Consider the following 23,678-nt stretch of genomic DNA (forward strand, 5'->3'; position numbering starts at 1 on the left):
CGGGGCAAGTTTGAGGCCAGCCTGGGCTACATGAGACACTGTGTCAAAAATGAGATGAAATAGCACAGGTTAATTAAAAAAAAAATGCAGCACATTTACCAGCTCCAATGTATTAGCTGTGTTTTCTCTGCCCAGGCATTCGGAAAACTGGGAAACAGGACAAGATATTTTCTTGTGAAAGGTTAAGAATACTCTGAGGGACTGGAGAGATGCTCAGTAGTTAAGAGCTCATACAATTCTTGCAGATGACCATAGTTCAGTTCCTATCACCCATATTGGGTGGCTCACAACCTCCAGCTCTAGTGGACTGAAGCCTTCTGGCCTCTGACAGTACCAGCATTCACATGTAGATACCTACACACAGGCACAACACATACACATGATTTTATTCTTAAAGGTGGACAAAGTTTCATCTCAAAAGCAGACGAAGACGCTTTTTCTTAAAAAGAAAGAAAAGTACACGAAGGTATATAAATTAACATGAAACTTTCCAAACGTAGGTTGGGAAAAAAATTCTATTTTCTTTTTCACAAAATAAAGGAAGAAAGTTGTCAGAACAATAAAATTACACACTGTGGGAATAACCGAAGGGGGCGGGCAGAGACCATGCAAGTTGTTGGTGTTCAAACAGATGGTGTTTAAGTCTCTCCACTGGCAGTCAGAGGAGGTATCTAATGTGGAGCATGGTGGGCTGCACATTTGAGCACATCATTCATTTGCCTCATGTCATTGTGATGGGGTATTGTTGGGCTCCCAGCTTGCTCTTGGAGCCTGGGGCACATTCCATGGTGGTGATCTACTGTCAGAGGATCTGGCAACTGGACCTTCTTAAGAATCCAAACGCTCTGTTACAATGCTCATCAACTTTCTAAACAAATTGAATTCAAATTCCATTCTTCCTTAGAAGCCATGGGAATGTCTGCTTTGCCCTTGCTGTGAAATCTCTCTCTCTCTCTCTCTCTCTCTCTCTCTCTCTCTGACACACACACACACCACACATACACACACACACACACACACACACACACACCCGGACAGTGTATAAGACGGCAGGGGTATTTGCCTGGCATACAAAAAGCTCTGACTTCAATACCCAGCACCCCTTCCACTAGATGTGGTGATGCTTGCCCCTGATCCAACAACACTCCAGAGGTGGAGGCAGGAGAATCAAGAGGTCAAGGGCATCCCTATCTATAAGCTTGTTTCAGGCCAGCCTGGGCTATAAGATACCCTGTCCCAAACAAAGACAAAACCATACTCTCTGATCATTAGCCATTCTCACAGTACCAATGCAGAATCGATCCACTGAAAACCACGTCTCCAAGTGGGCACATTTGTTTACTGTTAATTCACTAAGTGGCTCAAATGCACCAGGTTTATTTGGGTGATTACTACAACAAAATAAATATGCATTATTTAACCCTTCCCAAACATTTATTATGATCCCATTTGCAAGGGAGTTTGGGGAACTCTGTCACTGGGATTGGCTCAACAGTTGAGTTTGATTTTGGTGTTCAGGTTTGCATTGTCTGAAGCTGTACGTGTATAAATAGCTTGGTGTGTTCTAAGGGCTCTTGTAATCTTAAAAATAAAGGTTTTGGAGTATTCTTGCTCTCCTGGTTATCATCATCATCATCATCATTATCATTATTACCCAACCCAAAGCAAATCAGAGCTATTTTGGAAGAGGAAATCTCAACTGAGAAAATGCCTCCAATAGATTAGCCTGTAGGCAAAACTGTAGAACATTTTCTAGATTGATCATTGATGTGGGAGGACCAAGCATCATGATGTGGGTATTGCCATCCCTGGACAGGTGGCCCTGGGTTGCATAAAAAAGCAGGCTAAGCAAGCCATGGGGAGAAAGCCAGCAAGCAGCATTCCTCTGCCTCAGTTCTTGCCTCTAGGGCCTTGCCTTGAGTTCTTGCCCTGACATCTCTCAGTGATGGAGTGTGACCTGGGAACTGTAAAGCCAAGTGAACTTTGTCCCCCAAGTTACTTTAGGTCATGTTCTTTATCATAGCAACAGGAAGCAAACGTGACCCCCACAGATGTATTCTGTAGGTCCTGGAAGCCATGGAAGGTGTAAGTCAGAACAATTCTGTCATCGGCATTGTTTTGTCTTTTGTCTTTGAATTTCTCTGAAGTCATGATCTGTCGCCCAGGGAGATCCCACAACCATTTGTAAGCAAGTTTGAAGAATCTGAGGAATGCCCCCATGACAGGAGTCACACCCGAACCTGAGGTGCCATCGGACTGAGTATGTGAATCAGTTCCAAGCCTGAAATGAACCTGCTGAAGCAAAACCAAAATCAATTGGCGGAAACCAAAACCAAAACATCAGAGGGAAAAAATTAGCCTTGACATCCGTGAACATCATCCCATGTGGCATGACTGGGCTGGATGATTGTAAAGATTTAACGGCCATTAGTGTACAGCAAGTGCGTAATTTGGCAAATTGTCCATTTGGTAAACCCAGTTACCAGCTGCTTCCAGCAGTCAGACACACCACTTGATTGGAGATTCTTTATTTGTGTGTGTGTGTGTGTGTGTGTGTGTGTGTGTGTGTGTGTGTGCTTCTGTTGGTTTTGCTGGTGTGAGATTACTTACTTCCTGTGTTTTCATGGGTCTAGTTAACTTCCTTGGGATGGAGTATCATCATCTTCTAAAGGGCTGGATTTGTGGATAGATATCGCTAAATTTGACTTTATCATGAAATGTCTTGTTTTCTCCCTTTATGGTGATTGAAAGTCTTGTTAGATAACATAGTCTTCACTGGTATCTATGGTTTCTTATAGTCTGCAGAACGTCTGTTCAGGCCCTTCAGGTGTGTGTTGCTCAGGAGTCCACACGTGACTGTGTGTAATTGCACAGACATTTGAGAAGATGGCATCAGTTTCCCTGGTACTGGATCTATGAGCAGCTATAAACCCTAGCGTGGATGCTCAAACCAAACCCAGGTCCTCTACAAAAGCAGCAAGTGCTCTCAACCATTGAGCCATCTCTCTAGTTCCCTGGAAAAGCAAGTCACTCTATCATCCTTTCTTTTCTGGCTGGACCATTGTATATCCTATCTCCTCCCCCTATCCCACTAGCATTTAGAATGCTGTGATGTCTCCCATCTCAACCTAAAGATACTGCAGGTCAACTTCTCACAGAGGTACCTGCCCGGGCATGTTTACTGTAGCACTGTGCATGATCTCGAAGCACGGAACCAACCAAGGTGTCTAACAATAGGGCCGTGGATAAAGGGAAAATGCGGTGTATATACAGAATGAAAATGTAAAACGCTAACCATTTGTCTAGTGTGTGTGGGTATGTGCCAAGGCACATGTGTGGAGGTCAGAGGACATTCTTCCACGATGTGGGTCTCAGCAATCGAGCTCAAGCCGTCAGGCTTGCTGGCAAATGCCTTTATCCTCTGAGCCATCTTGACAGCCAACAAAATGGGATTTTTTTTTTTTTGTCAGCCACAAAGAACAACATGGGAAACTAGATACAACTGGAGATAACCATATTAAGGGAATTAAGCCAACCTCGGAAAGACAAATGTATGTTTTCTATCCTTTTTGCTTCATAGATTTTATATACATTGATGAAATCAGGAAGGCATGTATCCTATGAAATAGATAAAGGGGCCCTGATGGAAGGCACTGGAAGGAGTATAGACAGAATATACTCAAAATATAATATACGCTTTCATGGAAACTTAAAAAGTAGCTTAGTGCTCACCTGCATAACACCTGCACAACAGGAAGCCAGGAAAAGTTTTAGCATGAAGTGGGGAGGAGCTCACGAGGCCCCACCCCTAATTGAAGGAGCTATTGGCAGTTGACAGCTGCTGGGGGAAGGAAAAAATTTTTCTTTTTTGGGAGTTTCCCATGCTCCAGGGGATTGCCTCACACCCGCGCACATATGGTCAGCACTAAATGTTTTTGAAAGAGTCTGCGTTGGGAGGGGAATGTGGGGGGAGGTGGAAGGGAATTTAGAGGGAGACGTGGGGAGTGGATGCGATTATATCCCGCAGCATGAGTGTGTGACATACTCAAAGAACAAAACTTGTAAAGGCGAAGAGGTAAACGGGACTAGTGGAATGCACTAAGCAGAAGAATATATTGTGGATGTCCCCGTGTCTTGTTCTGAAATATATACGCTATCTGTAATATAGACCATAACATTTTCACCATTACAAAAATAACTTCAGTATTAGAAAGATGGCTCACAGCCACCTACGAAACTCAAAGCAACGTTGTCCCTCAGCACCCACGTCAGGCAGCTCACAGTCGCCTGTGACTCTAGCTTCGCAGTATCCAACAGCCCTTTCTGGCCTCCTCAGGCAACTGCACTCATGCACACATGTATACACATAGTCATACACACAAGCACATAGAATGAAAGATAAAGTGTTTTTTTTAAAGAACTTTAAATAGAAATCAAAGGTTTTCCTAACTGTTAGTGCCTCTGAGTGACTGCCACTCCCTTTGCATCAGTAGAGGCGAAATCTTCTCAAATCATCTCTCTACCCCTCCTTTCCCAACCTACCAGCCTTTCTCTCCCAAGCTCACACATTCCAGGCTCTGCCATCATCTGCTCTCACCTACTTCTCAGTTAAACCAAATCAATGTCTTTTTAAGAATCACTTAGTGCACTGTGAGCGTGTGTGCCCGTGTGTGTGCATGCATGTGCATGTGTGTGCGTGTGTGTGTGTGTGTGTGTGTGTGCGTGTGTGTGTGCGTGCGTATTCTCCCCCTTAACTCCCACCCTGAGCCATATGTGTTTCTTTCGTGCTATTGAACGCATCTCCTGCTTCTTTCAACCACTCCCCAGCTCATCGGGCTCAGTACAAGTGGTTCACTATTATCTCATTACACACCCTCACCTTGTATACTAATGATACCATGCTTGGTTGTATTACATTCTGTATTTCTTTATCTTATGCTCTCTGCTCCCTCTCACCACCTTACTTTATATACATCATCCTTGTTATATATATATTTGGCTTTATTGGTCTATTTTCTCCCTGCTCTAAAAGCTTTGCAGGGATAGGAACTATTGTTCTAGCAAAGTTCCTTTTGCGTATGTGTTTGTGTTCATGTGTGTGCATGTGTGTGTGTTTGGAGGACAGAGTTCACCCTTGGATTCAGGAACCATCCATTTTGTTTTAGGAGACAGGACCTCTCACTGGCCTTGTGCTTGCTGGTATTAGAAACTGGATAGCCAATAAGCCCCAGAAATCTGCTGGTCTCTGCTTCCCCAGCTCTGTGATTACAGGCATGCACCCCAACACTACCTTTTGGGGTGGGCTCTGCAATCAAAGTTGGGTCCCCTTTCCTACAAGGCAAGCACTTTACTGCTGAACTTCTCCCAGCCTTCTCTAACCATTTTCATCCAAACAAGCAGTATGGCATTGGGCGCATAGGAAATGGCCCATAAATGCCCATTAAACAAACGAAACTACATAACCAAATGCATTGATCTCTCAAAACTTGTTATGGTTTTATTAAATTAATTAATTTCTTCTTATTATTATTAATTTACTAAAGTAAAAATTAAGAAATTTTAAAACTTTATTTGGAGATTTATCTCTCAGCCAATTGGAAAGTATGAGATTCCTCCCTCCCCCCAAAAACTATTCTACGAGAAGTTCCAGCCAGGCACCGAGGCACAGCAACTAACACATGCTGGTCTCATTGTCATCCGATGCACAACAAGGACCTTTACAGGCCATGCCACTGTGACCAGCCCCAGTTGGGCAGGGGGGACTCAACATACAAGAGATCACAATGCCCGGGAAATGCAGAGAGGACTGGCCTGGAATCTAGTAGACAGGTAATAAATAATGATTGATGGCATCCATCAAGGAGATAGAGAGACTCCTGCTTCTGGTACTTCTGAGATGGTACAAGGTTACAATACCACAAGTGTCCTGAGAGTGACTGGAGGCAAGGCTATACCAGTCTCTAGATAGCAACAGGGGCGCAGACCTAAAGACAGAGTGATCAGGCAGTAAGATGAGGGACACTATAAGGACACTATGACTGAAGGAAACTCGATCAGTATCGAAGACAGAGTGAAGTGTGGAAGGGTCACTGAGGGCACTGTAGTAGGCATAAAGGGAACATAATATGTGGTGTGTGTGTGTGTGTGTGTGTGTGTGTCTGTGTGTGATTGAACTCACATCACCAGGCCTGTGTAGAAAGCACCTTTAACCTCCTACTGTTCCAAAACATACAGTAATAAACAAACAAACAATCACTTCCAGTCTGATTAAACAGTTCTGAAGAGCTCCGCAAGGTTAACCTGTCATGCTTATTTGAATTTGTCAGTCCATACCTCAGAACTCAGCTACAAAGGGCCCCCCTCAGCCCCTACTTTCTGGAATCTTGCTCTGTCAAGTGGCAGCGATAAGGTACAAACCCTAGCAGCAGATACTGGAATAAACAGTTAGCCCAAAGGGATTTGTTGAGGTCTCACAGAAAAAGAACTACTGACATTTGAAAATCAGCAGAAATGCAAGTATAAACTATCATGTTTTACTCATTTTGTTCATGGCAATCTTTTCCCATGTCTATCTATCATCTATCTACCTATTAGCTATAATCTACCTATCAATCAAGCATCTGTCTACCGCTCATCTATCTGTCTAAAAGAAAAAGAGGGCTGGAAAGATGACTCTGTGGGTCAAGGCTTGCCACACAAGCCCAACAACTTGAGGGGGATCACCAGAACCCACATAGAGGTAGAAGGAGAGACTCAAGTCCACTAATTGTCCTCTGACACCCACATACTCATACACTCCCCCCCCAAACACACATACACACATACATTAAAATTTTAAAACAAAAAAAAGAAAAACGGTTTAAAAAAAAAAGGTAAATGTCTGTTGGTTAAAAGACAAAACCGAATACTATTTTGAAAGCCATTCTTTGTGACTAAACACCAGTAGGGGAAAAGAAAAAAAGAACTTTTTCTTTTTTCCTTTTATGGAATGAAAGAGGGGTATATAAATTAGCTTAAAATCATCAGGCCTAGCACATGAGGAAAAAAAAAAGCCAAATACTGGTTTATGTCACTTTTTTTAAGTCAAGAAAAAGAAAACAAGGTTGTCAGAACTGAAAATTAGAGAAAGAAAACAGGTCCCGGGAAATAACCACACAACAGATGGTATGCTTAAATCTATTTACCGTCAGGAAGTGGATGCCTCCCAAATACTGACCACATGGCCCCAAGGCTCCAAGGACTCTCTCCCTTTGCCTAATTGTGCGGCAATGTATATATTTCTTGGAATCAACCTGGCTTTTCTGCCTAGTGGAAAAAAATCCCATGGTGGGTTGATGAGCTTGAGTATGTCTCTGGAAACTGGGCCATGTGTTAAAAATCAAGCTATTTTGTCTTGTTTGGGGCCAACTTTCCAATCCACCCACCCTTAACTGGAGTTCATTCCCCTCCACTTGGGAGATGTGTGATGTCCAGGACTTGCTTTTCTCAGAGCCCTCATCTTGTGATTGATAGGATGTGTGTGGGGGATGTCTATGCTAGATATTGAGGAGAAATCCAGTGTATGCGGTAACCCCTTTGGTACTGTGGTGTAGACACCTAATCAAATGCCTGTGCTCCAGAGGGGTGGAGGGGAGAGAGACCTGACAGAGTCTAGCTTGGGAACCCAATGTACTTATATTATTTTATTCTGCACGAGTGTGTGCACATGCATACATGTAGAAGCTAGAGGTTAGCATCTGGAGCCATATTCATTGAGGGGAGTGCCTCTCTCTCTCTCTCTCTCTCTCTCTCTCTCTCTCTCTCTCTCTCTCTCAGACTTGGAGTTCTTTTAGCTCTGGAGATCCCATCCCTGTCTTTGAGGTGCTAGAATTAAAGGTGAGCAGTCATATCAAAACTTACATGGGTCCTGGAGCTCCCTGACTCTAGTCCTCACCCTTGTGGCATGTGCTTGAGTCATTGAGCCACCTCCCTGGGCTGCCATCATCATCATCATCACCACCACCACCATCATCATTGTTATATTAATATTTTTAATGTTTTAGAGACAGGGTCACATGTAGCTCAGGCTAGCCAAACTCACTTGAAGACACTATGGAGCTGAGATGACCTTGAACTTCCACAAGGTTACTCGACCTGAGTGTCACAACCCGGGATGAGTGACAAGTCACAAAACCCGCACTATTGAAGAGCCCTCATCCCTGAGCTAGTCCTTCACATCTTTGTACTCTAGTGGCTTCCAAGACAGAGGAGAGTGGCAACTGGAATTTCAGGGGAGAGACATAGAACCCTCTTCTTCTTCTGTAGAGAGGAAATCAGTGGGCTCACTGCCCATATCAAAATCTAGTTATCAGGTGCATTGTTCTTGCATGACTTCCAGACAGGTCTTATTTGGTCAGCATAGCCACTCTACTTTGTGATGGGGTGGATGGCAGCGCTATGCCCTGGGAAATAGCTAAAATCCAGTGCTCTGTGCCTGGCGGAATGCTCACAGTATCAAAGGACACCCTGGGTGTCAGGGGAGGGATGATTCAGATAAGTTCTAGGGATCTAACTCAAGCATCAGGCTTGGCAGAAAGCATTTGCACCAGAAAAACTGTCTTGTGTGCCTCTTTATTGTTTTACTATTACTATTACTATTATTATTATTATTATTATTATTATTATTATTATTATTTGTTTGGGGTTTAATTTAGTTTTCTAATCCTGATTATCTGGCCTCAACCTCTAGGATTCAGACATGTGTCACCAAGTCTGGTTCCTGAAGGCATCCTCTTATGTAGCTGATACTGTGTGATGTCTGCTTTATCAAGGGCCCACATAGGACGATCACCAAGGCATTGCTGTTAGTTTGACAAAGCAACATGGGAGCTAGAGAGATGCCTCAGCATGTAAAAATGGGTCCCTGTTCAATTCCCAGTACTCAACATGGAGGCTCACAGCTACCTATAATTCCAATTCCAAGGGATCCGATGCCTTTTTCTGTGCTCCTCACGTACCCTTCACACACATGGTGCACAGACATAGACTCAGGCAAAACAACCATAAAAATTGTATCTTATTATTGTGTGTATATAATGTATGTGTGTTTATTTGGGTACACAACAGTCAAAACACACATGTGAAGGTCAGAGGACAATTTTGGGGAACTGGTTTTCTGCTTCCACTATGGGCAACAGGGACCCATTTTTACATGCTGAGGCATCTCTCTAGCTCCCATGTTGCTTTGTCAAACTAACAGCAATGCCTTGGTGATCGTCCTATGTGGGCCCTTGATAAAGCAGACATCACACAGTATCAGCTACAATCCTTCTCAATGAACTTCTGCACAGTTTCAACAGCCATTCCAAAGCTGTGGATATCACACTGGGTCTTACACTTTCACTGTGAAATGCATTCTTAATGCACTTAATCCACCACCACCACCCCACAAAAACTGGAAAATTCACGATAGAGTTAGAACTATAAAAACAGCTGACTTTCCATCCTGTCCTATAACATGTCCACCATGGTGCATCCAGTCCTTCCTCATCCTCTAATATTCAGACATCTTTGTTCTCTTGTCTGCATGCCGCACTGAACTCACTGTTCTCATTTGCCTGCTTTCTTGACTGTGTTACTTTGGATTCCCATTGCATAGTTATCCTCCTCTCTTAAAAATTCTGACAAATCCTTATTTGGGTCAAGATAGTAGTATATGCAGTTACGGCTACATGAGTAGGGAAGGGAGCCAGTTGAGTCAAATAGACGTGTGTGTGTGTGTGTGTGTGTGTGTGTGTGTGTGTGTGTGTGTGTGATCTTGCCATCTATTATTGAGAACAAAGTATGTATTCAGTACAGGCAACTTTCTCCCTCTTCTTGCTTCCTGGACTGTGGTGTGATGCCTGGAAGTACAGCCTTCACATTGTGCCCGTTAGGAAGAAGACAGTGCCTTAAATGAGGTAAAAAAAAAAAGAGGATCAAGAAGGTCCTTATTGACTGCCATCATTGTGGTAGGGTTTTCTCAAGATAAATAAGATAAATCTAAATTAATAGTTCTTAAACACGAACTTAAGCGTTCTAGATGGCTCAATGGCTAATGTGTGTGTTGCTCTTGCAGAGGATTTGAGTTCAGTTCCCATCACCTATTCTAGGTGACTCACAACAGCCTAAACTCCAAGTCTCGGGGATCCAACACTCCCAGTTTCCATGGGTACCTGTACAAATCTCCACACAGACACATGTACACACATAATTTGAAAGTTAAAATAATTTTTTAAAAAGCACTTGGACATTCCATAAAGGGTCACTGCCTCTTTTTTCTCATGAAAGCTGCCTCAATCATAGCTCAGACATGAGCACCGTCCAACAACCACCATTGTGCACCAACTTCAGCCCACGTAGTTCTCTTCACAGATGCCTTATAACATTGGCCGATGGAGGACCTTAGGCAAGATGAGATCTTAGAGCCAGCTCACTGCTTCTATCTCCCCAACCCTCTACAGACTTCTGTCTTGATTGCTAATTTCAGTTCTGGTTACTATCCATTCTCCAACACAAAGCCAACCTCTTGTCTAACCTTGATTTGTTCTCTAACAGCCCCGGGCTTCAAATCCTTCCTCTGTAAACTGCACTGATCAGAGGTCCCGTCTCCCTTGGGGTGTGGTGGGAATTACACAACACCGTTGGGGCTCCAGCCTCTTTGCTGGGAAGAGAATGTGCTGAACAAGGGATGCATCGATCCAGAGGGGGCTTAACGGCTGATCATGTCCTTGGATGCAGCTGCCTGCACACACGTGCACACATAGGATCTTGGTCTTGGCTGTGCTGTTTGTCCTTGGTTTAAAACTATCAGTAAAAGCTGTGGGATTCAGTGTAGCCAGAGGAAGTGGGGAATTTAAATTTTCTTTCTTTCTTTCTTTCTTTCTTTCTTTCTTTCTTTCTTTCTTTCTTCCTTTCTTTCCTTCTTTCTTCTCCTTCTTTCTTTCTTTTTTTTTCAGAATAGCATGTGAGGGTCTACTAATGCAACTGGAGCTGATCTAAATCTTGGGGGTAAACACTGAGCAAGCTATCAAAATTCCTGACATTGTACTGGGGGCCCAGAGGGCATAGGGGCAGGAAATGAGTTAAGGGCTTGGTAAATTACACAAGATTGTAAGGAGCAGCTTTTTCCTAGAGACTTTGGATAATGAGTTAGAGCAAGGGCTAAGGACTGAAGCTTAAGTATGGAATGGGGCTAATGAGATGGCTCAACAGGTAAATGCTTGCCACCAAGCCTGACGAACCAAATAGGATCTCTGAGACCCAACTAGAGGGAAGGGGGTGAGTGATTTGTCCTTTACCTCCGTACATACACTGTGGCATATGTCCATACACACACCCATAAATAAATAGATGTAAAAAAGAAAAAAAAGAAATGTAAGGTAGGCCATGGAGGTGGTAAAAGGCACAGTCGTTACTGGAGCACACACTTCAGAAAAGCAAGGAGGGATCAAGTCGCTAGACTTAGCAAACAAAAACACAGGACACCCAGTTAAATTTGAATTTCAGGTAAACAACAAATGAATGTGCAATTCATACTATGCTTATATTAAAATATTATTCAACACACTGTCCTCCAAACCAAACCAGCGTCCCCGAACCATGAAAAGGGATGTCAGTATACACGCACACACACACCACGAGTTCCAGACGATTTAGACCCAGATGTTTACCTAAGAAAGATGGAAAGATCTCTACACGCACTTGGACATGAATATTCATGTCAGCTTTGTACATAATAGCAAACCCCAGCAATAACCCAAAAGTCCACAGACAGATAGTCGGATAAATACATTATGATGGACCCACACAAAGGAGCACTATGCAGTCACAGAGATGAATGGGTGACTGACTTTGGAAACAAAATTTAATTACCTAAAAATAACTACATAAAACAAAAAGGCTGGGGAGGGGGGCAGAGAACACTCTATACAGTTTCAAGTATATAAAATTCTGAAAATTAGAACTAAATGCAGTGACACAAAGCAGATGTGTGGAAATGTGAGGCGGTACGAGAAGGGAGATGAGAAAGAGAAAAATCAGAAGCGTTTGAGACCAAAGGCTGTGCCCGCTGCCTTGGTAGGCTGTGCCCGCTGCCTTGGTAGGCTGTGGTGAAGGTTGCCTGGGTGTTTATCAAAGTCAACCATGTTGAGACTGGGAAGCCCAGTTCAGTAGTTGTTAAGAGCACATTTGCTCTCTTTCCACCACTTAAATCCCGGGGATGGGACTCAGGTCATCCCTTGGTGGCTAGTATCTTCACTGGCTGCCCAATTCATCTTGTCAGCCTCAAAAATTCCCCATTCTTACCATTACTTTGTGTAGAGCTCAGTGGCGTCCAACGAATCTATCTGCACAATGTGCAAACATCGCCAACACTCATCTCTGGGGCACTTTTCATTTTGCACAACTGAAACTCTGGGTTGGAGATGTAACTTAACTAGTAGAATTATGTCAGGGCTCATGCAGGAAATCCTGCATTCCATATGCAGTATTACGTAAACCAGGCAAAATGGCTTATGCCTGTCATCTCAGCAATGGGGAGGTAGGGCAGGAGGATCAAGGGTTCAGGATCCCACTGGGCTGTATGAGACTTGGTCTGAAGCAATACAAAAAGCCATGAATCTACTAAACCATAACTCTCCATCAGCTCCCTGGCGGCCACCATCTTACTTTCTGTCCTTGTGTATCTGAGTACTGTGGGAGGAGGGACCTTACAGAAATGGAACCACACAGCATGTGTTCTTTCAAGTCTTGCTTACTCCACAGAGCAAAGTGTCTTCAAGTTCTGTCTATGTGGTAGCTTGTGTCAAAATTGCCATCCTCTGTAAGATATGCCCCTTGTACGTGCAGATGATATCTTACTTATTTAATCATTTCTTGATGGACACCTGGTTTGTGTGTGAAATGCCACCCTTAGTCCCTTTTCTCTCTGTGTATGAGATGGACTCTTATGCCATCCTGAGAGCTCCAGCCTTTGCTGCCATTTTAATTTAGGGGATCAGTAAAAGTTAAGCTGTATTGTATTAACTTTGGTTTATACATCCTTTGAAACCGTGTGTGTATGTGTGTGTGTGTGTGTGTGTGTGTGTGTGTGTGTGTTTGAGTGCCCGCATGATTGCATGTTTGTATATGTGTGGGCACACATGTTAAGGTGCATATTTGTGGCTGTGCATGCATGTGGAATCTTAGGCTGCTGTCAGAATTCATCCATTCATTCTCCCCTTTAATCATCTTCCAGTCAAACCCAGAGCTCACCAACATGGCTAGAGTTACTAGCCAGCTTGCTCTGGGGATCCTTTTACTCCACTTTCTGAGTCTGAATTTACAATTGGGCTGTCACATCCGCCCGACATTGGGATCCAGATTCTGGTCCTTGATCTTATGAGGCAAGTACTGAGCTACCTCCCAGCCCTGTCATGTTCTTTTCACAGTAACACAAAGTCGTGGTCCTGTTTTACTCCATCTTCTAACTCCCGTGTCACTGAAATCGGCTTGTAAGGGTCCAATGGCGTATGCATATGGAGATCAGAGGTCACAATCAGGCATCTCCGTGTCCAATGAGACAGGGTCTCTCTTTGAACCTGGAGCTCATCTCTAGGGCTCTGTGCCTCCCGGGCTGGTATTACAGACCATGCACTACAGTGCTCTGATTTTTACATGGAGGCCAGAGATCTGAACTTAAGCGCTCCTGTTGTGTAGCAAGCTTCATTGTCAGAGCCACCTCCCTGGTTTGCAAGGATTGAGTTTAAAACACCAGAAACAGAATGTCACAAAATGGCAGCACCGGAGGGTCACAGCAAATGAACACCGGCCCAGGCAGGGGCTCCAAAGTGAGTTTTGCCAAACAGCCTTGAAGCTGGGGATTAAAGTCTTTCTCCCATCTGGAACCTGGTGACTGCAAAAACAGTGACCACATTGTGTTCCTTCCCAGAAAAAGCACGAAGTTGCCTGGCTACCCGGCAATGTATATATGACTTGGCAGCTCGCCTGGCTTCGTAGCTCGGAGGAAAATTCCAGGGTGGGATTCAAACTGAGTTTCCAGGGACAAATGGGCTAGAAGGCTTAACCCCTTCCTCTTGTGGATTCCAGGCCCAGGTAATACATAAGCCAGGTGATCAGATCTGCAAGGGGCCTCTGTTTCTTTCTTTACAGAATGGGCAGACATGGATCTGACCTGGTGACAGATTATAAGGAATCCATGAGATGGAGAACTAAATTTAGCATCTCTGAGATTTGGCCTTTAGAAGAAGGTCTTCATAGTCAGGCCTATCCTAGCTCTCTTGAGTTTTTTTGTTTGTTTGGGTTTTTTTTCAGCCTTGGGGTTCTTTTTGCTTTTTAATTTATTATTATTACTGCTGTCTGTGTATGTGCATGCACGTGGTGTGTGTGTGTGTGTGTGTGTGTGTGTGTGTGTGTGTGTGTGTGTGTGTAAAACACAATACTGGGGATGGAACTTGGGGCCTTACATGTGGGATTCACTTACTCTAATGACAAGCTCCATCTTCAAACTAACCCACTGGAAATCTGAAACATTGTGAGAGGAAGCTAGGAGTGATAGCACATGCCCATCATCTCAGAACTTAAGAGCTGGAGACAGGAGCATCAGGAGTTCGAGGTCAGCCTATGGTGAGATGGCTCAGTGGGGACCAGCAACTTGAGTTCGATGCCTGAGACCCACATGGTAGCAAAGAACTGACTCCCACAAGTTGTCTTCTAACCTCCATCTATGAACTGAGCTCTCTGAAGTCACTTCTAACTTCCCCCTCACACATTCTTGTAGGTTTCCTATAAAATTCACTGCTCAAGTTACACATGGCGGTACATACACATAACCTCATTATTAAGTAGGGTCATGCAAGAGCATCATGATTTTGAGGCTACCATGTATTACATAGTGAACAACCCTGTCAAAGAAGCAACACAAGACAACACAACCACTAAAAATACTCCCAAGCCCAGCAAGATGGCTCAGTGAACAAATACATTAAAGGCAACCTGAGTTTGAGCCCCAGGATACACATGGTGGACGGAGAGAATCAATTATCTCTTATCTATAAGCTATAATTTATAATTGTTATATCTATAATCAATATAACTCTCTCTATAGATTTATAATCAATCTATAAGTTGTCCTCTGGTTTCCACAGCACTGGACATAGCATACATGTGTATATGTATGTACACACAGGGAGGGAAAGAGAGAAAGAAAAAAGAGGGGAGAGGCAGAGAGATTAATAAATGTGGACCACAAAGAAGACATGGTGGGTAAAGGCATCTCTTGTTAAGCCTGGCAACCAGAATTTGATCCCAGGAAACCCCATGGAAAAGAAGAGAACAGACTCCATTAAATTGTCCTCTGACTTCCATATACATGCCATGGTGAGTGTGTACCCAAACATATACAACAAATAAACACAACGTAATAAATAAGTGTAAATAAATAATGCACACCCCCACACTATTTCCAGAATGAGTTTATACATGTTGAGGTAGGCCATCAAGGAATCGACCTTCTCTAATTTTTTCCCTTCCTACCTTTATTCTAACATTCTATATTTTACCTGGGAAGTCAGATCATCGCCACTCTCAAGTCCTACAGTTTAGGTGGAAATGACATCATTTTCCAATCTAGGAATGAAGTCTGTTCCAGGCCAGACCATCTCAGGAATTGGCTCATCAAAGGATCTGGAACATTTGTGGGGTTGTATTGTAATAGAGTCACTTTTTCCCAGGGATGATTTAGCTGGCAGCACCCATTCTCAATGACACCAGTAGCCATCTTAGAAGTTAACAGCTCCCAGAGACTGAGACACAAAGATCACATCTTGACAGTATCATTTGTGGCTCTTGTATTGAACAGATATAATCCCCCTTGTTTGTGTAATCCAAAGTTTGGAGTTTATTATTCTTTCACTGATACATGAAATAGACATTACAAATAAAATCCCTGTCTTGCACCCTTGAGCCTCTCAGACAAGAAACATTCAAGCCATCCCTTTCCTTTTTCTTGGTTCTCCATATCCAGAGACCATGCTTTTATGAAGACAGATATCTACTCATACATGTGTGCCCAGCTTCTTTCCTTTTTTAACATTTATTTATTTATTTATTTATTTATTATTTATTTATTTATTTATTTATTTATTTATTTATTTATTTATGTATGTGTGTGAGTGTATACCACAGAGCAGTTGTGATAGTTAGAAGTCAAGTTGTCTCCTTCCACCATGTGGGTCCCAGGGACTGAATTTAAGTTGTCAGTCTCATCAACAAGCACCTTTACCCACTGAGCCATCTCCCCATCCCCAAGTCTCCTAATTAAATGCATCTCTGCTATAACTTTTTATAGTGACACATCTCCCCCATTACATGACTAGTTCACTCCACCTCGAGTTCTGTCTCGAACTGCTATTTTCTTTTTTCTTTTTTTTTTTTTTTGGTTCTTTTTTTGGAGCTGGGGACCGAACCCAGGGCCTTGCGCTTCCTAGGCAAGCGCTCTACCACTGAGCTAAATCCCCAACCCCAAACTGCTATTTTCTTAAGCTCCCCTCCCTCTTCCTTCAATCTCAGGAAAGATATACTTCCAAAACACAAGCCTAACCTTCCATCTTCTGGAGCCATTTCTTCTATGACATTGAATCTCTAATTGCTAAAGTAAACACACACACACGAACACGCACACGCACACGCACAAACACACACACTCAGAAACAGAGGCACAGAGACACAAAGACAAAGAGACAGAGACTGAAAGAGACAGAGACACAGAGAGAGATTACTGAAACACAACAGAGAAGCCCAGAGGCAGTTTGCTACAGATATAGCTGCACATGGACTCCTCAAGAAGTTCAGCAGAGATCTCTCATTCACTACCAGGAATTGCTCCAAGCACATCCAAGGAAATATTCCCAGGGATACTCTTCATTGGCCCAAACTGGGTCACATGTCTCATCCCCAAAACAGTTATAGTGACTTCTGAGGATCTAATGACCAGTACAGGAGCTGGGAAAAGAAGCTACATACAGAGGTAGGGAAGTTGAGGTTGTCTTCAAAAGTGCAACATGATTTTGTGAGTCTTTAAAACACCAGTAGCCAATGAGATGGCTAAAGATAAAGACATTTGCTCCCAAGCCAGATGACCTAAATTTAACCCCTGGTACCTACATGGTGGAAAGGGAGAACTGACTGCCATGAACTGCCTTCTGACTTTCACAAGTTCCCAATGCACTCATGTGCCTAGACAATATACACAAAATAAATAAACAGATATGATATTGCTTTTAAGTGAATACTTTATATTATTAAACCCACCTAAAATGTACCAGGACCCCCAGGGTCTTTGTGGCTTCCTCTGGAGCCCTGCCTCACAACCAGCACTATAGTTTACACACATTAGGTAGAATACATGTTTGATGTCTCTGTCTCTGACCCTTAGACTTCTGTATGTTTCTACCCTCAACATAAAATACTCACTCCATTACCCCTTTTAGCAATCTTATGCTCCACTTGGGGCCTCAACAACCTTAGCTGTTCCTTGGGGGAGCTCCTAATCCCCTTCTCCCCTCCTCTACCAGACCCCACAAGAATAAGATTTTATGCTGAAGGTAGATTTCACTGTTAGGAAAATAAAGCACTTTTGAACATGTATGTAGTGCAAGTGGACTACTCGTAACCCCAACCTTTCTACCAACTCTATCTACCCTGCTCTCTCCCCACAAATCTCTCACCTTCATATCTGTTTATGCTGTTTTGTGCCCCTCTGAGGTTAACCAGGGCCATGTGTGTGCTGTAGGTTTGGAGCTATGTGTTGGAACCTGGTGGCTTCAGCAGAGGAAACACAATTAAAGATCGTAATTCCCGCTCCCATCTCAGAGTCTATCAATAGTCATTTCGACATTAAAAAGCTGCCCCCCCCCACTTCCATGACTGATGGTTAACAGAGTTGGTCTTGTGGGGGATGAGTGCAGGTATCCACAGTTGCTTTGAGTTAATGTTTGCAGTGGTTGTGTGGACTCCAGAGAACGGCATTTTACAGCCGTTTATTCCTATCTCTCAGTTCAGATGTGCTTCCCTCCTCCCTCTTCTGAAATGTTCACTGAGCCTTAGAGAGGGGGAAGAAGCCACCTAAGATGGAGTCCTTCTCTTATTTTCTGCATCTTGGGCAGTTGTGAGTCTCTGCATTCATTCACTACTGTTCATGAAAGGAGAAGCTTCTGTATTTGAGAAACTAGGGGCTGCTTTTGACTCGGGGAATAAGCATAGGCATTTTGAAGGCACTTGATGTTTGAGTTCCGTTTATGTTGTCTAATCCTGAGAGAACCTAGCCATCTTCCTGATTTGTCAGGACCTTATCTCTCCCACCTGTATCCTCATCACAGATCAGCCTAAGATGATAAATACTCTATGTGGCTAGCCGTGACTTGGGAGTGCATGACCCACGGCAGGCCAGGTAAGGGTATTCTTCTAGGCGCAAAGGAAGTTGGCCTTTCTCACACACACAGATGACCTGAGAGTGGTCCACTATGCTCTTTTGGGGAAGCTTTGCGTGACGGTGCCCTGCCAGTGTACAGGCTCAAATGGAGAAGAGACAGCTGCTGGCTACATTCCATCACCCCAGGACAGCTACACCCCTCTCCTCCCTGACAGCCAGCTCCTGGAGCCAAGAAATTCTCCCCCCCCCCAATACACACCCTTACTGAAACTGGTTTGAGCACTCTGTCATCCTTAGTCCTTCGAGCCAAGCAGGGGCCCCTACTGTTCCACGCAGCGGCCATGTGTATTAACCAAAAACCTTTATTGGCAGAGTGAGGCTTGCAATGAAACCTGTTGGGGCCATTTATTTTGTCATGTAGAGTCCTACATGACCACCTGTTGGGAAAGACATACATTCTTGGGAAGCGTGTCCTATGTACTGAATAAATTGATTTTAATGCACGGACGGCTGCCATTTGAGACAGCCACTCATGAAGGGACATGGCTACCTCGTGATGTCGGGTTGCATGAGAAAGCTGTTGAAATGAATCGAATTTCAGAGACATAATACAGCAGGTGTTAGCTGACGTCGGAATCTGTGCCTCGACCCAGACTCCCCTCCAATTCTAGCCCCGCAGGCAACTAGCAGTGGGTCCAAGGCATGCCATGTGCCCTCTCCGGTCCTCAGTGTCTTCACGGGTAAAATGAGAGTGATACTAAACATGTAAAAGGCCTTCCAGGATGGGGGAAGTGGGGAGGGCGAGGACCAAGTAGGAGAGTTGATGCAAAGCACACAAAACTGTGCCACGCGTTTGGAAAGCCCAAATAAGTACAAGCTGCGACTCACCTCCCACTTTTGCTGAGTGTTTCATAGAAAGAGGCAGGCAGAAAATATTTGCCGTGCCACCAAAAATATCAGAGAGAAGAGGGAAAACACGATGATGGGGCTGAATTGAGTCGATAGGAGTATCTCACCATCTGAATACCCCAGCAGGCCTTCCTTATAATAGCTACGACGTATCCCACACCATATGTCCTCTTCTCTTGCCAAATGCTTAGTGGCTTTCCTCTGAGATAGTTTCTTCCCTGGCTCTCATTTCCTGAAGCTCAGCGGAGCTGAGTCCTTAGCTGAATCTAAGAATGGGATGCTCACACCATGATCCAGCCAAGGTCACCAGAGCCCTACCTATGTTTCTTGCTGAGGTGTGAAAGTTCTCAAGGGGACACTGTCAATGATTGTTAGGGGCAAGAAGTTTGTTGGAAGAGGTGTTAATGACACGGGCAGACAGACAGATAAATACAAGAGGTTTACGGCAGGAACACAAGAGGTTCCGGCCCCAGTGCCACTAAGGGAAGGCATAGTGGAAATTCTGAAGAGGAAATCAGGCCTTTGTGGCAGAGTTGGAGGGGGGCTTTCTTAGGAATAAGTTGGGGGTTCATAGACATGCTCCCAGAGAGAGCAGGAAGCAGGATATGTCAATACCCCTATTCCTTCTTTGATGAAAGCTTACTTCTGTGGCTAGAGTTGTGGGCATCTGGAACTCTGTCAGCTTCTCAGAGGGTGTTCTCAATAGAGACCTGTCAGTATCTCCCAGAGGGGTGTGGCTTCTGTGCGGTTGGTGGTGGGTACAGCAGTCTGCTCTGGATTCTAACAGGGTTATGTTTTGCTTTAATTTCTTTGGCTATGATAAAATACCCTGACAGAAGTAATTTAGGAAAGAAAGCATTTAGTTTAGCTCACTACTCCAGGCAACAATCCATCATAGTAGGAAGCCAATGAGGCAGGAACTTGAAACAGCTGGTCACATGATAATCAGAGAGGGATGAGTTAATGCCTTCGAGCTGGTATTCACTTTCTCCCCTCCTATACAGTCCAGGACCCAGACACAAAGAGTGGTCCCACCTACTGTTAGTCCTCTCATACCAATGACAGAATCAAGGCAATTGTCCACAGACACATCCAGAGGCCTACCTGATCTAAACAGTTCTTCATGTTAGCACTAACTATCACAGATTGTAAAGCTGGACCTCCCAGGGGTCACCCTGCTGTGAGCTGAGGGGATCCCAGCTGAGTTCAACTGAGGAAAAAAAGCAGAGGACACTACAGGGTGGAGATGTGGGTCCATTGGTAGAGAGCTTACCTAGCACACAGGAAGTTCTGGGTTCAATTCCTAGTGCCACATGAACATGTGAGCGAGTAGTACATTTCTGAAATTCCAGCCCTGGGAAGGTAGAGGCAAGAAGAACAGGACTTCTAAGTTTCCTTGGCTACATTGTGAGTTTGAGGTCAGCCTGGGCTATAAGACCATACTTTAAAAAAAAATGTAGCAATGAATATCCTAGTAAGAGCACCAGTGGAAGGGGAAGCCCTGGGTCCTGCTAAGACTGAACCCCCAGTGAACTAGTCTATGGGGGGAGGGCGGCAATGGGGGGAGGGTTGGGAGGGGAACACCCATAAGGAAGGGGAGGCGGGAGGGGGATGTTTGCCCGGAAACCGGGAAAGGGAATAACACTCGAAATGTATATAAGAAATACTCAAGTTAATAAAAAAAAAAAAAAAAAGTAAATGATTCTACTCAACTCTAAAAAAAAAAAAAAAAAAAAATGTAGCATTGTGATGAGGTTAGTCCATCTTGCTGTCCTGGTGGATGAAACTATCTGAGATGGTTTCTCTTCCTTGCAACTAAGCGATTCTTAACTATTACAAGAGACCTTCTACAACATGGGGGCCTGTTGAGTGGTTCCTGAGAGAGGGACCAGCCACTCTTTCCTGCCCCACTTCCCTGGCATGGCACTCTTCCCCAGAATGCACATGGTCTGAGTGTCTTGGGAGGAGTACAACCAAGCGAAGGAACTGAAAGGATGTTGTCTGTACAGCTATGGGAAAATTGTCACCATTGCTGTGGTAAGACTTCATGCTGATACTGCTACTAAGGGGCGTGTCATACAACCCTCTTGCAAATAACCCCAACTCATTCCTCTGTAAGTCTATCCAGTTAAGTCCTTAGCTCACCAAGTTGAGGAAATATATGTTCACACAACACACCTGCATCACTGGTGTGTGTGTGTGTGTGTGTGTGTGTGTGTGTGTGTGTGAGTGTGTGTGGGTGTGTGTGTGTAAAAGACAGAGACAGACAGAGATAGAGATAAACAAAGAGACAGAGAAACAGAAAGGCAGAAGAGTGTGTCTTTTCTTAACTTAGTTGTTTGGTCCAATTGAGGAACCCAACTAATATAAGAGATAAGTCAGAGGAGAAAAACATTAAACTTGCATTAATTTTATACATCCACGGGGGTTTTCATCAGCATCTGATGTGAGAAGCAGGGCGCCTCTACACATTTTAGACAAAGAGCAATATGTTTGAGAAGGAATGACAAGACAGATGGGTCTCTGACTGGGGGAGTAAACTCCAGGCTGTCGCTAGGAGATATATGGTGCTGTCAGGCTGGGGGGAGATAAGGGCTACTTCAGGGTGTTTACACAGGTTCAGGGCAGCCCAGTCACCCGCCTGTGGTCATCAAGGCTCTGTCCCAGCCTTCATGTGTGAAAGGATCTTTATGGCCTGTTGCTCCTGGGAGAGACAGGCTGAATGAACCTTCCTATGGCTACAGTTCCTCTGGGAGTTTCAGCCTGAAACAGCTGACAGGCCAGCGTGGTACATTTTAAGATGGTTTGTTCTTGTCTCTTTCACTTTTCCATGCAATATCTCTTTCCTGGACATGTTGCTTGAAATTTCACAAACTGTCACTTGTGTATCATAGAGAAACACATGTGCACCAACAAGCAGAAAAAGCTCCACAAATATGGAAACAGGGAAAAGAGAGCTGGCTAATGGAATAAAGGAAGGTGATCTCACCAAGCTGGAGATGCCTGAGGACCTGAATTTGATCCCTGGAATCTACATGGTGGACGGAAAGAACTGACTTGTACAAACTGTCTCCTGACTTCTGATGTATGCTGTGGCACATGCACATGCAAATGCACAAGCACACACTTCTGTATGCATACACATATACACAGCACACATATTCATAAATAAGTATATGTCATTTTAAAATTCACATTTAAACAGATTCGTAGAGATAATGGCTCTCAGGCAGGGAAAGCCTAGGAGATAAAAAGACATTTAAGGAAATGCATGCCGGTATGGCCTACACTCTCAAGTGTTTAGTGGTCTTTGGAGGACATTTTGTTTTTAAATTTTCTTTTTTATTTATTTATTTGTTTGTTTGTTTGTTTATTTTTCAAAAACGTATATATTGTATGCTGTGCACACTATCCTTTCTCACCTCTGTGGATTAGTCCCTGTTGTCCCCCATACCTTCATGTTACATATACATACATGATCTGTACCTATCTATGTAAAAATCTAGGAACTTCATGCAAGGAAAAACCATACGAGTCTTTCTGAGCCTGATTTATCTCTCGTTAATCTTGTATGTGGATGCTGGCTTGTGACGGCGTTCTGTGTACATGGGAGTGTGTGTGAGTGTGGCTATAGGCTATAGGATTAGAACAGAGACCAGGACAGGGGCAAAAGAGGAGGTGAACAAGTAGGGTGTCAGGACAACAGGATGCTTGTGACATAAAGAGGAAAGGGGGTGACTGAGGGTGGAAGGATACAGGAGAAGATGGGGGATGATGAGAAGAGCCGGGGAGGAATATCAACAAAAGAAAATTTTGTTTGAAAATCCATAATGAAACCTAATGTTTTGTAGAATAATTAAAAACTAAACTTTAAGAATCCTGTTTTTAAAAATGCACTCACTTTCTGACAACTAACATAACTATTTTTCTTTATGGAAAATTATTCACACACCTATGTACATATATGCATAGAGAGGTAGATAGGTACATGATGGATTGATAGCTCCCATTTTCTGTATCCTGTTCATGGACACCTAGGCTGATTCCTATATCTTAGTTATTGTGAACAGTGCTGAAAAAAAATCTTGATATGCAAGTATCCGTGTGAAATATTGACTTGAAGTCCTTTGGGTGAGTATTTGAACAGAGTGGTATAGCTGGGTCATATGGAAGGCCTATAGCAAGTCCTAAGAAAGCAAGCAAGGAGGGGATTAATAAAGATACCAGGCCTGGCAATTAGTGCCCAAGTTCTACAGCCTGGCTATGTCACTTGACTGAAACCTGCCAATACAGCATCTGAATCTTCATCCATTCATTTGAA

This window comes from Rattus norvegicus, chromosome 1 (assembly GCF_036323735.1).
Source record: "Rattus norvegicus strain BN/NHsdMcwi chromosome 1, GRCr8, whole genome shotgun sequence".
NCBI lineage: Eukaryota > Metazoa > Chordata > Mammalia > Rodentia > Muridae > Rattus > Rattus norvegicus.